The sequence below is a fragment of the Accipiter gentilis genome, chromosome 27 (assembly GCF_929443795.1).
Source record: "Accipiter gentilis chromosome 27, bAccGen1.1, whole genome shotgun sequence".
NCBI classification, from domain to species: Eukaryota; Metazoa; Chordata; class Aves; order Accipitriformes; family Accipitridae; genus Astur; species Astur gentilis.
Window position 1 is genome coordinate 16,674,031 of NC_064906.1, and position 18,763 is coordinate 16,692,793.

General features: G+C 38.4%; 1 protein-coding gene across 1 annotated transcript in view; it reads right to left on the reverse strand.

Moving 5' to 3' along the window:
- LOC126051298 (poly(rC)-binding protein 3-like) overlaps nt 1-18,763 on the reverse strand; it is a 520,061-nt gene that overhangs the window by 464,816 nt on the left and 36,482 nt on the right. The window lies entirely within an intron of this gene.

Below are 18,763 nucleotides of genomic sequence, written 5' to 3' on the forward strand. Positions count from 1 at the left end.
AGTATATTTTACTGCTGAATCTTTCTCTTTTTGCCCTCTAATGAGTGCCCAGTTTGGCACACTCTGACAAATGTGTCCTTGCTTTGCTTTTGTGATAAAAAGGTAAGTGAAAACCGACACTTCCATCTGATTCTCAGCCACAGAGATAGTGTTAAATTTTCCTCAGCTGAAAATCACACTTACTATACTGCCATCATACCCACCATATTCTGAGACCTCCTGCCAAAATGCAACTCTGACTCACAAGACCAGAACATAAATATTTCTGTTCTTTAATTTTCATAACACACTTTAAAATGCCTTTTTTTTTTTCTTGATACAGTTCCATGGCCTGTTAAAGAAGCAAAAGTTTGATGTATCACACTAAGAACATCACCACTTGGGCTAGATTTGTAAGTAGCCTACTCAGCCACTCTATGGGAACACAGAACTGCAGGAAAAGACACTCTCTCCCCAAATCTGTGTATTTGGAGAGGTTCCTCACATGGCTGTTAGCTGCTCCCCCTTTGGGGAATGGTGTCAGCAGTTGTGACACTAACTTCTATAACAAGATCTGGTGCAGCTACACTTTTGCTTTAAATGAGCTTTTTGAGTATCAGAAGAATTTGTACTAAGCAGCACAGACTCCACACACTCTGAAAATGGAGTTATGACCCTGAACTGAGCTCTGTGCTTTTGTGACGAGACTGCATTGACTATTCAAGCTAGCTATTTAAAATTCACTCTGGTATCTCTATACAACACTAAAATCTATAGCACAGATGTGTACTCAGGTCTTCACAGAGATCAAGCTCTTCCTTACAGGTAAAGCTGCTCAAGAGAAACCAATTTTTTGCACCTGTAAGTAAATAACTATTTAAAATCATTAAAAACCCACCCTAGAATATAGGTTTAATCTGCATGTTTTATACAGGAAGGACTCCCAAATGAAGAAAACAAGAGATACTAGTTTTCCTTGCTGTTGAAGGCAGCCCAGAAAATCTGAAAAAAACCCCCATGGTAGGGACTTGTATGATTTATGCAGCAAAACCCAGCAATTTTTTAAAATTATGACACAGGGAAAAATATGTATGGCAGGCAAGATTTTCCATCACCCTTCAGTTTATATGCTACTGTAATGATAGAAGCTAGTGAGTTACTCCTGAGCTATGGTGGTGTGATTGAGCTCAGCATCAGGTACTCATGAAGTGAAGGCATCTATGCTCTCTATTTAAAATAAGAGAATGTAGTAGTTTTAATATTTTTAAACCCCCAAACAAACCACCCTCATGTTTCAATGGTATAAAAGTCAACGCAATAATAACTTCAGCAGGTCAGCACATTTTAAATGTAAAGTGGTGACATGCTCACTAACGAATAAAGGGAACAATATTACACCATTACAGAATCACAAGACTCACAGCATTGCTGAGGCTGGAAAGGACCTCTGGAGGTCATCTGATCCAATGCCCTGCTCAAGCAGGGCCACCTACAGCCAGTTGCCCAGGACTAATCCAGGTAGCTTTTGAAGATCTTCATTAAAGGCTTACTAGATGTTACACTGTTTTATTCCATAACACATGTATAGCATTTTGCTAACTGACAGAACAGAGGAAAATTATCTCTAAACCTCCTAAGTAAGTACTTGCTTATTATAATTATCACTGTGTTTGGGTGGATATCTTAAATTATACCTGCGAGTGAATATTAGAATCTGCAAACCTGTAAAACAGAATGACAAAGTTTATCCAACGTTCAATTTGGATACTGCTGCTCATTCTTAAACCACATCTCAACTGAGTAAATTGACTATTTTAAAGTGTTTGCTAACCTAGCCAAGAAACTTATAATTTTGGGAAAAAAATAACGATTAAAAAATGGTGGTAGGAAGTTGGTTGAACAGAAAATTTCAATACCCACTCATTTTAATAAACAGAATTTAAACAGACCTTCAAGTCCACTGCAAGGGGAAGACATAATTTAAAAAAAAAACCAAACAAAACCAAACGTGAGTGGGGCAGGACTTCCCAGTTAAATTACAGCTTAAAAACATGAATAGTCAGTGTTGAACCTTTATGCCTTGCCTAACAGTTTCTTTAATACGTACTGCTTAATAGATGAGAAAATGTGTTTTAAAACATTACTGATTTTTCCATAATCTAAACATAAAACCACAGTCTGGCCATGGAAAAGTATGTCTCTGGTTGTCACCATTCTTCATCAGATGCAGCTCTGGTGTTTACATTTTCTGTACAGTAGTTCTTTAAATGGTCTACTCCAGCATAGGAAGCAATTACAGCTACTAATAATGCCTTTCTCTGCAGGATCTGCACATCTATAGAAGATAGCCTGATAAGGAGCTGGGGCTGAGATAAGGCTGCAAACAGATTGCTTGCGGCTCCACCAATACGCTGCCATATGTTGTACCCTTTTCTCAGGAACTGCACTGGATCTTAAACATCCTGCTGGAAGTACTTCATGCCATCTTCTATGTAAAACTAGGTGATCCCTTTATGATTATTGCCTTTGAAAGTATGTATGTCTAGGAAAGCACTTAATTACTCGTTTGGTCTGGGAACAAATGCCTATTGCAAAGCTTTTATTTTCTGTGCCTCTGGGGTATCTGGTGTCTGTACAGACAGATGACAGTGCCAGGGTAGTGAAAGAGAACAAACAATGAAGACCATCTCCTGAATGCCCTATTTTTGTTAAGACATGTATTTATAGTGGTCTAAAGACTGGGCTAAATCACAAATCACCTGACGTATGCAGGGCTTCATGACATGGGGCTGCAGTACCATCACCTGAGATTAATGATGGGGCACAGAGCTGTTTCTCAACATGAATGCTGCAGTTGCTCCGAGAAAGAAAATACCACCTCCTTTTCCCAAGCTTTTGCATTTCAATGCTATCTTGTCCCAGTTACACTCAAATGTGTTAGGCATGCAATAAGAAATACGGAGTTGTTGAAACTTTTATTTTGAGATGGGCAGGATGGCAATTCAAAGTCAGGTTTAAAATAGAAAGCACGTTGATTCATTCAGTGTGGAAGCATTCCTGTGACTGTAACAGAGATTGCTCTTATTTGAACAAACCTTACTGCTAAAGAGCCAAATTATGCCATTGGTTTAAAGCAGACTCCCCGGTGAGATCAATGGAGACGTCTGCTTAAAAACCAGTGGTACGACACGGCAAAGATATTTAATACAATGAGTTTCCAATCTAAGTAGCAAATCCCCTAACGGGGTGTTTCTGGAAAGGTACTTGCAGTTTGAAATCAATGAGGTGGAGTGCCTAAGGAGAACGGGAAGATGCCGACTGGCTCGGGAATCAAGTTTTTTCTGAGCAGTGGTGCAGTGGCCTTCCAGCTGTGCAGGTTGTGCTGCCAGCCTAACCTACTCGCTTCTGGACAGAAGATTGCTTGCAAGCGGTGTTCTGTGGCAGCTCTTGAATATAGATACAGCGGCTGTGGTTTAAATAAAAAGAAGCAGCACCGTGCTGGATTGCTTGCTCCTTTGAAAATAAAACTGGTGGTCTGAAGTGACTCCAAAGTCCTGAATACTCAAATTATGCTGAGGGAGATGAACTCGTAATACATGAACACATGAGGTGGCTATAGTAAAAAAATACAGTCTCTTACATAGGTCTGTAATTCATCACCTGGACCAGCACCAACTTCCAAGGTGTTCAAGATACCATAGAAAGAAGGAAGAAAGGAAGGAAGGAAGAGAGGGAGGGAGGGAGAGAGGAAGGAAGGAAGGGAGGGAGGGAGAGAGGAAGGAAGGAAGGAAGGAAGGAAGGAAGGAAGGAAGGAAGGAAGGAAGGAAGGAAGGAAGGAAGGAAGGAAGGATGAGGATAGTATCCAACACACCCATGCTTAAGGTTGCTGTTCTCTCTCAGCTGTCATCCACAGTTAATGGGGACAGAGACACTTCTCCAAAGGACTCTGCTGGCCACCTGGTTAAGTTTCTGCTCTACACGATAACGCAGAAGCACAGAGCACTGTAATTTAAGCAGTGTAAAATACCCTGTCCTAATTTCTCTTTCTGCCAAAGAAAGGGCAAGGGAGTGAGACATAGCCTTCCACACTTCCATCAGAAGCTCTGCTCTATTTCAACAGAGTCGCTATGGAAAACAGTGACTAAAAAAACCCAAGCAATTTATTATTATGAATCCAGCTTCTGAAAAGACCTCTAGTTATTTTTGTGGACTATATGCCACCCCAGACTACTGCTATAACTACACAGCACAAGTAAACCACAAAACAAGACAGGAATGCCATGTACCTCTGTCTCTCTAGATACAGCAGTGATATTACTGTGATTCCACATTATTCATCTTGACACCACATAACATTTCCAAAGTAGCAAAAAGCCACAGAAATGGAGATAATGTCTTGAGCTGTAAAAGACATTTTTTACTTCCTAAAATAACATTAAAAATATCTAAGAGATATCTAAAAATATCTAATAGATATTTTTATGGTCTTTTTAAAAAATGTATGTGGAATCAGTTTTCCAAGCTTTTTTCTCTAACAGGTATGGCTAGAAACGTGGTTTTTCTAAAGAAAGCTGAAGTTACAATGGACATCTGAGGAAAAATCATGAAACATGGCAATACTATGTCAGTTTACAGGACTTAAACACCAGTGTTGTCAACAGGAAGGTAGGAGAACAAACAGAATGCAGTACCTTTACAGAAGCTGCAGACAGGAAAATGGTAACACAGTAAGAATGAGGAAAAGAAATCAGAATATAACAGACAAAATAAGCTATTTGGCATGGGCCAAATATTTTAAAATACAGTTTGATTCAGTTTAATTAGACAAAATGTTTTGAATTAAAATGCAATGATTTTCTTCTTCCCATTATGCCAATGGTGGGTTGAAAAAAATCCAGAAACAGCAATTTCTGGATGAGCTGAGGTGATGTTTTGCCTTTGAAATTTTCTGGTTGGAAATGGAACTCAAAAGAAAATCTCTCTTATCATAGCTTTCTAGTCAACGGCCATGAACGAGACCTCCAAAGGTAGCTTCTCTTGACCCTGTCGTACTTCCGTACTTCCCCTTATCTTATGCTCTTCCGTGCATACAACAGTGTTCAGTATTCAGCCCTTACACTGTTAGAAAAGATGCTTTTTTACTTCAGGATACAGAATTTAATTTATGTCATTATTCTCAGTGTTTCTTTTACAAGATAATCTAATGATTCAGCAAGTAAGAGAATCTGTTCCACTGTATGTCACAAAGAGTAATATTAGCTATTATTGTTTGTGATATGTTAGGACTTTATCTTACTGGATGTACCTAATTCAACATCAGGCTGCTGCCTCTCAGGAATTCTGCAGATCTCTTCTAAACATAACAAAATAAGTAAGAATGCTTCCTAAATCAGCATCAATCCAGTAGAACATACATCTGAGGCTTAGGCTATCTCTGGTAACTTTTTTACTTGCTTTTTGTTTTATCTACCCAACTTACAACCTTTCTTGGGAGTACAAAACAATTTTCTTTCTTAAATACATAATGAAACATACAGTTTATGACAAGGCTCTTTTCACCTTATTCCAGAAAGCAAATATACTCCAAACTATACACTCCAGATACGTGAGTGAAGGACCAGCTGAAGTATAGATAGAACTCTTTGCTCCATGGGTTTGGGGGGGGGGGGGGGGGACACACCAAAAAACCCCCAAACCCAGAAAACAAACCACAACACTAAATAAACTCTAAATCATAGCCTCTGATGCTAGTGTAGTGACAAGTGCTGGAATTTGCAGAAATTCTGGAACAATTGCTTTGAAGTCTGAATGTCCTAAATTCTCTTAATAGATGCTAACTCAACTGTTACTGATGCAAAGCAACCTCAGTGCTTTTTTTTATCTGGGACTTGTACAATGAGGGGTCCAGAAAAATAAGAATGGCTAGTATTCGTACTCATATGTAAAGCACTGAGTTGTCTTTTCTTTAGATGCATCTTTTTACAAACTAGCAATAGCATGATTTTTAGTACTGCAAAGTATTATTATTTCCCCATATTTTCCTCGTTACCCATGTGGGTGATTTTGGATTGTGGCTCCATCATCATGACAGCATTTTTCCCTATGTATCTGGTATGTGAATTCCATTTTGTATTATCACCTTGCCTTTTTTTTTGTAAAATAATCACCTCCTCTCTGTCACAGTTTGTTCACACCTGCAGGGGTTGTAACTCCCAGAAGAATGAGATTAACCCTAATTACTACAGTTTTTAACAGAAAAGAGTTTCAGAATTTGAGTCCTTCTTCTGAAAATCTTGTTCAGCTGTGGACCACAGTATCTAAAAGACAAAACAACTATAACATATTTTATTCCCCTTCTGAGGTAGCTTTAAGTGAAATTGCAATAATCTTCTTGGACTATATAAAGTCTTTTTGATCTACCAACAGTACTTGAAAGCTGGCTTAAATCAACAAAGTCTTTTTACGTCTCAGAAGGTAGTCAAAAACTGGGGTATACAGTGTGGAATGCCATTGGGTTAAGATAGCTCCTGAGCAACTATTTATTTACTTTCAATGTATAAATGAAAGAGAATAAATAACAAGGCATCCGGGAAGATGGAAGAGAAAATAAAAAACACGGGTAAAAAAAAAGAGAAAAACCACAAAATTTTACTGGGATGAGGGGGAAATATTTTAGAAACTGTAGCTAGCAAACAGCTACAAGGCAAATGACCAAGGCAGATCCAAACCCTGACATAACAATTACAAGATAAAATGATCTGCTGGATCTCATAACATCTTTTAGCTCATGAACAGACTAACTTCTTTGTGTTACACATAACACAACAGAGCTCTTGCTAGTGGTACTTCAAGCATGCCCAACACCAAATTATTTCTTCAGTAGAAACAACTGAGCAATGACTAGATTGATCAGTGACTAAAATACTTACTTACAGACCATGGATGGGACATGCCAGTAGAACACACTAGGGAAGCCCAGATTATGTTCATAATTTTCCTGGGAACTCGGTAGATGATGATCATGCAATCATAAACCTTGAGGTCAGTAGTCCTAAATAAATTCTATAAATAAAGATTCTAGGGATAAGTACGTATACAGACATCCACCTTATTTGGAAATACTCACTCTTTAATAATTGCAAATGTGATAAAACTAACATACTAAAAATTTAGTTTTAGCCACTTATAAGTTTCTTCAAAAAATACATCGGTTGCAATGAATTATGATTATGCATGTTGCCTTCAACAACAACGACAACAAAATAATCATCATCATCATCATCATCACCACCACCACCACAAACAGAAAAAGTCTGCCCATTTTTTGAAAATTAAGATGGCTTAGTGTTTAAGGAGAATTTTGCTAAGAACTGATTTTATTAACACTTTAAAGCCTATGGTATAGTACACAAAGTACTAAAAAGACCTCAAGAATTAAAAACTCTAAGGACCTCCTACTTCTCCCCTCCTGGGACATCAGTTCCACCCAGTAACACCAGCCCAAGCCTCTTGCAAACAACATAACCTCCGTGTTAAAACTAGCTGGGCTTTTTCCTGCTCATATTGGAAGGCTTTTGCAGAAACCCATTCCTCTGATAGTTAATAATCTTTAAATTTGTTTCCTGTTCATACCCACTTTTTCTTTGTGCCAATGCAGTCCCTTACTTAGTTCATTCATCTCAGAAGTTTACTTTTCTTGATGTTTTAACAGAGAATAATAATGTCTGCTCTCAGCCTTTTGTTTTTCTAGACTAAGAAGCCAGGCTCTTTAAACCTCTCCATAGAAAATAGCTTTTTTTCTGCTGCCACTTAGCCTACTATCTCTTCCAGACAAGTTCAGATCTTTTTATGAGGTCCTAAATGCATAACCTTGCAAATTTCACTGTTAAATTCCATTCCACTGATATCACTTCACCCCTCAAGCTGATCCCATTTTCCTCCTGTATTGTGAGAGTATCGGGCCATTTTTTCTGTCTTTCTTTTTTCTTTTTTTTGCTAAGGTCACTAATAAAAACAGTAGGATAGACATTTATACCATTCTTTAGCAGTTTCTAGCATGATTTTAAGAGGTATTTATTTCTGCCAAAAGAAGCATGTAGTGCTTGCTACAGTTTTTAGCAGTATTTAGTTACCTAACCTGGACTAAATTCTGTGACTCTTGTACTTTGGATTCCCATTACAGGCCTACCAGCATCTTTAGGTACGTAATACCGTAACACATCCCTACAGTCTGACTGGTTGCAACTTGAAGTTTCTCTGGAAACAAATTTTTAGCAGTTGATCTTCCATAGACTTATCACCAATCTACCTGAAAATCTGATCCTGAACAACTGGAAAACTGTCTTTGAGTATTTTCTGAAATGTTTTGGGGTTTTTTAATGCATTCAAGTACACTATAGCAATTTTCCCCGTCACTAGTGTGTTTCATAACCTGCTCATCCAAGACTTAACATGTACAGTTTTCAAATGATTAGCCTGTTGCATGCAGCAACCAGAGATACAAGAATTAGTTCTCTCTCCAACAATTTATGTGTTCTGAAAGGAAAACCTTTCCTTGAAGATTGCAGCATGCAAACAGGGGGGCTATCACAGCTACTACTCAGAAGCAAAGGGAGTCCTGACTCCACAGGGCCAGAGCAGAAAAGGCAGCATCTCTTCCACAACTGAAAGAACAACCCTCTTCTTCCCTCTATGTTCTCAAGATTTTTCTGTGAGACTAGAAATTGAGTCACCTTGCTTTTAGGTGTCAGAGTGCTAGACCAGTCTTTGACTTGCTAAATGGATTCTAGATTTAATGTGAAAGACGACTAATTTTTTTACCCAGCAAACATACTTTTGTTTTATTAAGAAAGAAATTGCCTGAATTGCCCCTCAATAAAAATATACTTAGTTAACCTATCCAAAACCCAAAAGGAAACAGTCAAAGACTGAAATAGGAGAGCTTGCATTCCTATCGATATTTTTCTTTTTAGTACCACTGTTCCTCTGATGGTCATAAAAGTGAAGCCTACTAAGGCCCAAGCTGCTACCAAAACCTGCAACTGTGATAAGGTATTGGCTTTTCACCTGCTTTGAATCTGCCACATTACAATTGTTTTGTACATTTTCATTCATCATCTGTTCTTCACTTAAAGACAGTGACAGACTTATGAAATTTAATGAATTTTCATATAGTATTATTTGCCTTTTTTCTGTTTGTGCCGAAGTGCGTTTATCAGTGTTGCTGACAAACTGCACTCTTGGAATTATGCCAAATTTGAGTTTACAGGGGAGTTTTTTTAAAGGCTCACTAACAGATAGGTAACATGAGGGGGTTAGACTGCTACTCTTCTTTTTGGCAAAGTGAATTTCTTTGGCTTTTCATCTGGCTGATAAACCAAAATGGTTTGAACCCGTTAACTCTTGGGCAAGAAGAGCTGTTACTACAAGGGTGCTTGCGCCTGTGTTACAGTCGTGGCATTTGTCTTTCATAACAAGCCTTCAGCACCCTTCAAAGCAGGAATGAAGAATGTTTCTTCTATTTAATCCTATCTCTGAGTTACTTTGTTGGCCGTGGCTTTGACTGATAGGGATTTGAGAGGATAGCAGTGGTGGGAGGGGGAGAAGCCTACGAACAGAGGGTCGATTTGTTTTCATTTTCCAGTCTGTATTGACTCTATTTGGTCTGCCACCTTATTTGGGCGCTTGTAATTTTGTTTGTAAAACACTGATAAAGCCACAAAATGCCTCAGATATGAAGCAGCAAGAGGGGGGAAAGTTCATTACAAAAATTCTTATTTTCTTGTACGTTTTCTAAGGAAAATTTACTCATACACTGCATTTATTTTGTTTTTCTTCTGACAACCCAGTGCCAGTGCTCTATAATGTTATGTACTTGACCTGGATTTTATTCTTCCTTCTGTTGTGTCACCCCCAGAGGTTTCAAGTAATACAGTTTTTAAAAAAATAAATATATCAGTACCAACCAAGCATACAAAACTAATCTAGGCTTTAATCTTTTCAGCTCAGACAAGAAAGGGAAGGTTGTGTCTGACCAGGGCCTCAATAGAGGCCCTGGAAGGAAGAAAAGGAAAGGAGATCTATGTACCATCATTATGCATCCCAAAGGAGATGTTCTTTGCCCTGCAGATTCTTCCTGCAGTTTTGGCAAAACTGCTTTTTGTTGTCTCTGTTTCCTCACCAAAAAAAAAACCCAACCCCACCAAAACCCAAAACTGGTTTGTAGCTCCCTCCTTCAATTTTAGTGAAAAATGAATAGATTACATAGGTAGCATACAGACAACAGTATACTAACAGTATCTACAGTAACTCTGACTCAGCCAGACTGGAGAATTCCTGCATGAACTTCAGATACCTAGTTTAGATTGATAAATGAGGTTCCCCTTGTGGCCAGTGGAAACCCATAGGCTCCTCCACAAGATTCAGAACATTCTGCCGGAGCTTCTCTTTCTCTTTTTTTCCCAGTGACTGAAGAGATAACCTAAATGTCGACAGTAGCAATGCTCTTCTGTCTGTGTATGTGTCACAACAGCTCTTTCCTTATCAGCCAGTTCCCACTGATCATGACCAGCCTTGTGGGGTAGCTTTCACAAAGGACGTCACACCCTGGTGATCAAAGAGCCTCCCTCCAGTATGTCAACAAGGCAACTCCTGAAAGGCAACCAGTCTTTGATATTGCTGAAAGGAAAAGGATACCAATCGGCCACCAGCCTGTCCCTACTACATGATTTAAAACAGAAGCAAACAAAAGTCCCAGGCTCAATCAATCTGTTTATGCCTCAAGCTCAAAGGGGCCTGCAGCTCTGGGAAGTTGGAAAGTTAAAAAAAACCATCAGATTAGAGCTGCAGACCACCATGAGCTGGTACCTAATTTTAAGATCAGTATATCTCAAGCAAATAAAGGAACTGCTGGGAGCCCAGCATCTTTGTAAATAGAACCATTAATTTAGATGCCTAATTATGAATTGGGAGTCAACCATGGGCACAACATGGGTTTCAAATCTGCTGGACTGCAAACTGCTTCAGCATTTCAAATTCCCTTTCTAGGACTCTGTAAGTGTGTGCAAAAGTGGGTGACATAACAATTATGTTATTCAAACAAAATACTGCACACATGTAAATGAGCTCTGCCAGGACAGTAGGCAGACATTTGGAAATCCAGAGCTTAAAATGTAACAGCACGACTCTGTCATTTATAAAACGAATTTTCATTTGCTATCATTATCCATGGTTACTTGCCAACAGTCACTTGATAAAAATCTGAGGTACTAATGTATACATAGCTTGATTTAGAAAATCTAGCAAGTCATTAACCCTAAGCAATATATGCTTATCTTTGCTGGTGATGCTGTCAGTGTTTAATTTCCTGTAGATCATAAATTCAATGGAGAGTTGACAGTGCTGCCTGGAGTAAGTAGGGGAAAAATTCCCTTTTTAATATCTCATCCTATTGATTATTTTCTTTACTAGTGAAGCACTCTGTAAGCCATTTGGACAGTAAGATCATTCCTGAAAGTGTCAAGTGGCGTATGATACATAGGGTCTCTCTGGTCAAAATAAGTGGGGGAAGGGAAGGAAAACAGTTTTCTTTTCTCTCATCCCCCTTTCTCAGATTCCTTGAGTTTTCCAGTATTTTTTTCTTATGAGCAAGTCCTGCATTCTTCTGAAGGCTTTACCTGTTTATGAAATGTTTTTCTCTGAGAAATCACCTTACTAACATAGTTTCTCCTTCATTACTGGGAATTTAATACAACAATTTTGGTTCTTTCTTTGTTTTATTCAGACTGTTATCCAAACAATCTTTTCTACTCTGCATATTTTAATGGCCCCTTAGAAACACTACAATATTATGTAAGACCTGATCCTGTTCGCAAATAATCAGATGTCTACCACCAAGATGGGGAACACCCCAGGCAGATGGTGCCTGAACAGTAGTCTGTGGAGGTGAACAGCAATCACTCCATTGACTCAGCCCCCAGCAGGCACAAGCTGCAGCCTCCTATCAAACATGTGCTCCACAGAAATATTAGGGAATGGTCCATATGTCTAATGCTCTTGTGCTGGAGATCTTGAAACTGGCATATGGCTTAACACGGAGAGTGGATTCAAGTTTTGCACAAAGTTATTTATGTATATCCTGTAAAGTCTAGCAACTTCAGAGCAAATAGCTTTAGAGTAACTTATTTTAGACTTTTAGACTAAGCAATGTGCATCAGCCCTCTCAAATTCATATTCAACTGGGAACCGTCTGGCTACTTTTGAGTTGATTTATCTGTCAGCTGAAAAGAAACATCAAATAAAAAAATGCTGTGTTCAGAGACATCATAAGTATTGTCACATTCCTACAGGGCTATGTTTATAAACCTATGAATTGTTTATATTTAGCAACATATGTAGTTTTAAAATTTATATAAAACAGCACTACTACTGCAGCAGTCTACTTCAGTATTCAGTACTGTACACAAAAGATCTCACAGATTTTGGAGAGGTTCTGTTATGCTGAGGCTTAGCATCTCTAACATTCAAAGGCTTGCAGGTAAAGTAAAATTCTGTCTGGATGGCAACAGTCAGCTGTTCTCCATGGGCAAGGTAGCGCCATGTAGCCTTATTAGTTATGGTCTATATTCTTTGCGTTGTGTGAAATGAAAACCTTAGTAGAAATTCATCGAGAAGAGGTTTGGACCATTTTGTAGTTTGCTACAAAAGCCTATAGTCCAATTATACTCCTGGGGAGAAAAACGTGTATTATAAGCTTCAGTGGCAGGACAGCAGTGTTTAACCAAAAGCAGCTCTTACTGCATCATCCCAGTGTGATTAGTAGTTACGAAACTTTTAGACAGGATCGAGATTTTCACTGTAGGAGCAGAACTGCTATAATGATCCAACCTGAGGATAATATCCTGCAGGGAACCCCAGATCTGCCTCTAGAGCTATGTTTATTATGTAGTCTACCTTTGACTAGAACCAGAGTCATCAAAACATCTTTTTCACGTGAGTGAGCACCACACACATGAAATGAATACAAAATGTCTTGAATACAAAATAACGGGTTCTTGCAACTTCAGAGGGATCACAGGATGCCTGTTGCAAATGTAATGAGCAAGATCCTGGGTAGACTCTGCATGGATCTTGCATGGGTCTAGCCATTCCAGTTCTACAACTGGTATACATTGACTAACCACACCGATTAGAAAATGTTGACAAATAATATCCATATGTGCAGCTGAGAAGTAAAAAAGAAACACTTTCAAAAGATTACATCATTTTGTTTTTTCCATCAGAACTCACAAAGCAAATGTGCAACTGATCTACAGGAACCTGAGGATCAGACAATCTGTAAGAGAAAAAAACTTCCTTGGCAAGAGGACATACTGGGAGTTCTTCAGAGTGGTTTTTTCCTCCAAAAAATTACTTCCAACAAGAGTTACAACTTTTTTAAAAATGGAAGGATTCAGGAGTCAGTCTAAAAAGAAAGAATATAATTTCAGATTTCCAAAAAGCTCATTAAGTAAAAAGGGCAAATGCTATTTATGTTACTCAGCTGCTGGAGCTGGGAAATGAAAACCATAAACCTCATCGCTGCTGTCGCTGGGTAGTGGGGGAATCATCCCCTTTATAAATGCTTCTTGTAAACAAGTGTATGTTTGTTTAGGCACTATAGATCTAGGGTCGCTGCTTTCAGCCTCTATGGGAACTCTCCAGCTTGGAAACGGTTGCGAAGCTGCCTGGAAATGAAGGACAGGGTATGTCAGCCAGGGAAACGTCTTTCTCTGAGGACTCTTCAATAACAAACAACCTACCATACAGGACCGAAAAAAAATTGATTGTGTAATCCCTATTCACCATTACTCCTATTCATCCACCCATGATGATGGTGGATTGTGTGTATTGCCCTCCTCAGCGACTCTTCACAGATGGCTGGTTATGAAAGAGCTCTGTTCACTGCTGCAAGCCCCACTGTCCTCTGAATCATGAATGAAGACAACAAGCTTCAAAACCCCAGAAGCTAGAGGAGATAACCTCTAGCACAAGAGAGCACAAGGGCAAAGATTTACTGCCACAGCAACAGAAACATGTGCAGAAAGAGTGATAAAAATTAAGGTAGGAGTGATGCTGCCCCTTGGTTTGTAAGAAAAGTTTTATATCCTTCATTTTTTAAACTGATAGGTTAGGATATATCTTGCTGCATGGCAATTTGTTTTGTTTTAGGGTGATTTTTTTTCTCCTGCTGTTTTTAAGATGGTAAGGTATGAAAAATGGAAGTTATGTAAGGAAAAACATCTTATCATGGCTTCTACAGCATTTCTGACAAACAGATTTTAAACCCTAAAGCAGTCCTGAAAATCTAGAAGGGACCATCTACATCAATACAGAACAACTGAATAGTTCCTGTCAAAAAAACCCACAAATCCTCCACGAGATGTAACAGATGTTTTTAGGACAACAAACCTAGCTGACCTTAATTAAAGAAAACAACACCCTGCCACGCCCACGATAATTGGTATCTCAGGATTACTGTGTTCTCGTATTATCTGGTCATTCTGTATTTCTCTTCAGCCTATGGAAAAAGTCACCAATGCTGTGCCATGCTGCTTACATACAACTAGTTTGTAGATGGTGTGAATGATGCCAGCTGAAATAAGTAACCATAATAATAAGCTGCAGACAAGCGTAAACCCCAGTATTTTAACAGAATGTGTGTGCAACACGTTCTTTACCTGGTGGCACATGCATCCACTTCTTTTACTTATGTATGGTTTCCAAAACTGACACTTCTGTACATAAAAATACAAGAATTCTCCTTATCTTGTGAATAGTTGCCTCTTCATAAAACAGAAGAAAGCTCAGGGATCTCATATAATTGTTATTAATTTTTATGAGTGATTTTGGTACATCAGGGAGTGTTTTTTCTTCACAGATTTTGAATGAATTTAATTATAATTTTATGATTTTTTGTTAATACAATTGTAACTTGGTTATGCTTTATTTCTTTTGAAAGAGTCTATTGCTAGAAGCAATTGTTTGAACTCCGTACTTTTTTAATGTGTCCAGTTGTTTTAGGATCAACAAGTTATATTAGTAATGCTCTCATCTACAAAACAATTAATCCTCTAAGAAAAAAATTGTTCTAAACTAGTAGTTTAACAGCTAAAGAGTCTGTAAATTAGAACACACAGGAGTCTTACCCAGCTATCAACAAAAATAATCTGACCCACTACTGCTTTATGCTCTTCTGGTAAAACTATAACTCAACATGTCTCGAGTTTTCTTTGCTCCATTATCACCAAGAAACAAGTGAAATAGGAACTGAATTCCATCCTATCCAAGGGATGGCAAGGTTTTTTTTTAATTAAATCAATACTGTCTTTATTAATTGAATTTGAAAAAAAGGTTACTCTTTCCATAAAGAATGCTGACTCTTCATCCTACTAATGATTCATTTTTTTTAAATTCAGAAAACTGTAGCCCTGTCAACCCATCAACTGATTAGCATTGATTTGTGGACACCACTGAACATAAGCTAAAAATACTACATTCAAAGTTATTATAAAAGCAGCAAGGTATACTACTATTATTGTGATATTTAGATTTTTAAAGTAGCACAAGCTAACTAACCCCCCACCCCATGGCTCTGTCTTCACCATGTATGAGGCCTGAAGTATGTCTGTAGCTTACATACAAACAGCAATAAAGATGACATTATGGAATATATTCCCTAGGAGTAGATTCCAGTAAATCTATTTTCATACTCTCCTACTCTCCAAGATGGGCCACTGAGCTGGAAATGTCCCTGACAGAAATGTGGGTTTCTGTCCGTAAGATTAACTAAATAAACATACTGAAATGTAAATAAAATCTTTCTGGGTGTTTTGAAGAGAAGCAGGGAGGGGGGGTGGGGGGAAGAGAATCAATACATTCTGAACACTCCTTTTCAGGGCTTCTCTAGTACAAAAGTAGCAGTGAAAGACTAGTAAGGGTTTGAGAAGGAATGGTTCTTACTGAGCACAATGGCTCTGGGTTGTCTAGGGGTTCTGAAAAGAGGCAAGATACTGCAGAAATCTTTGACAGACTCAGGGGCAAGCCAAGGTTTTTAACAGAGCAGTCGGCATGTCTATTATTATAACCTCTCAGCATGCTCCCTCTGCTTATCCATGGGCTTGAGGACTGCTGCACAGCTTCAGCTTACTCCACAAAGGCTTGTGTGAGGCAGCAATTAAGCGACTCATGGAAAAGATCAGCAAAAGATACAGAAGACACAGGTTCAAAAATGAAAATCCTCAATCACTAAGAGAACACATGTTTTCCTATGTCCCCTACATGGTCAAAATGCCAAGAACTAATTGCTTTTTTAAATGTTTGAGAAGATCTAAATTAAGTATTTATCTCTACCTTCACATTGTACCTTCCTGTGGTTGTCTATGGCGAGACTACACCTGAATAAGCATGGCACTTTTCTCTGAAGGCCAACCATCATGAGCAACAGGGAATGTCACATAGAAGGCGTGATGGCCTCTGCCTACCTGAGGCTCATGTTTGATGGAGTTACCAAAACACACCTTGAGAAAAGGCTATGATCACTCAGGAACCATGTTACTCTGAGTAACCTGGGCCTGCTCTGCGAAGGGTTTTTAGATCAGGACCAATCAGTACTAGAAGACCAACGGCTATGACTTTTGTGTGTTACCCACCAGCCCTGGATCTTGGCCCACTGAAAGACCAGCACAGCCAGCTCCCAGGTCTGTGGTCAGCCAGGACTAAGTCAGCTAGCAGCTGGCCTTCCCAGCATCCCATTGCCAAGAAACAGTCCTCCCCACCACAGATGGCAACCTTCAGGACAGCTAATTGTCTGTTAAAGACCCTGCCAGTCAGAAGGTGGCTGTGGCCAAGGCATTGCCTCCATCCCTTTTAAGATTCTCCTTCATGACTATGCTTGATGAAGCGCAATTGTCTCGCTTATCTGTTTTAGAGGGTCTCATCTGCACCTCACACAAATGTTTCTACAAGCTAAGCCTTGAAGTGGAGCTCCTAGGATCTTATTAGAGCTTTTCTACATATATTTTACAAATTCAATATTTACATATTAAAAAAGGACATTTTTCTCTCATGAATGCAAAAGCATCGCAACAGGAACACACATTGCTTCCTGCTACGGTATGAAATATCTCCTTAAGCACTTTAAAATACATTTGGTCTAGCCATTTAATGACAACTTTTTGAAATCATCATAAAGGACTACTTTTCATGGGAGAGATTTGAAAGCAAACAAGCTCCAGATTGTATATATTTCATAAATAACTCATGTATTTTTTTAACTAATTCTGGGTGATATTGTTAGACAAATTTAATAAACTTTAATGGCCCTCCTCTTGGTATTACATTGGTCTTAGTCCTAAATGAAGCTGAGTTCATAAGCTGTTTTCTCATTAGATTGGCATAGATTTCTGGCTCCTCCGTTGCATCTATTATTAGAAAATCTCTTTGTCATGCACAAAGAGCTTTGCTTGACAAAATTTAGTTTATATGATGCACCTAAGCAATCCACTCAGGAGATATTTTGTAAAGCTACTAGATGCTTTCTGTACATAATTCTTTTTTATTTCATATACAGCTGAGTCTTGGTCCTTTTCATTAGCAAACAAACAAAAGAACAGAAAAAAATTAATATTTTCTGAACTTCTTAATGTCTCATTTTGAAGACAGCTCCACTTTGTGCTATTTACAGTTGTAGTTCTAATTGTGACTTTGACTTTAATGCGGTCTGTAACTTTTGCAAATTGCCACGTTATGTATGCTAATTATCTGTTAAAGACACAATAGCCCTTAAGTACCTTCCCTGCATAGGTATAGAAATGCTAAATCTTTCTTTTGCTTCCCCACCCCCAAGTAATGTATTTGAATTTAAAAAGTACTTTATCATTTCAAAACATTTAACCCTACTAATACAACAGAATATTCTCTTTAAAGGTTTAACAGGGACAAATTTACTTTCCTTTCTAGTAAGGAGTCTGCTGAAAAGATAGCTAGGTAGAACACCTAGCTCCTCCATTCCCCAAAGTAAATTGGCCACTGATTTTGAATGCAGACAATGCTCTTGAGTATTGAGTAGCACTTAAGAATGCCATATGATGTCTTTAAACCATACAGAAATTTGTATTTGTTAGTTTAAAAGTCACTATGTCTAAAAAAGACAAACTCATAAATTAGTTTTAGAAACCACTGCTAAAGTAGCTATTTACTGTAGTTCTGCCAAGCAGTGTCTTTGCAAGCACTTAAGAAAAGGCTTCTTCCCATGCTACCCATACATAACCAATTATCCACAGTGCAAGCAATGTGCATGTCTGAAAGGAAAAAAGTCCCTGAACATGGATTTCATAGGAATGACAGCACTGCAGCAAAATGGACAGAAAGGTGCTGAATGGATCATGCTAAATTTCTCACACCACGTGAATGCAAAGGTTGCTTTGCAAGACCAGAACCAGGACGAAAATTACAAGTCTTTTTTCTCGAGTTTTCATGCTCAATTCAAAAGCTCATTCAATTGTTTGACTTCTAATGAGGTCCTAAGTATGCCTTTCTTTAAATATCCTATGTACAAGACATAATGAAAGGCAATGAAATTTGTCTGTTAAAATACAAACCAACTTACTGTAATGCAAAAGATTTATCATAGAGTGTGTTAAGTATACAGTGACAGCAACCATTTTTCCAAGACACTTTTCCTGTGAATTCCTACAAGAACAATAACTACTTCAGCACTAAATGACACCTTAAACACTCAAACACC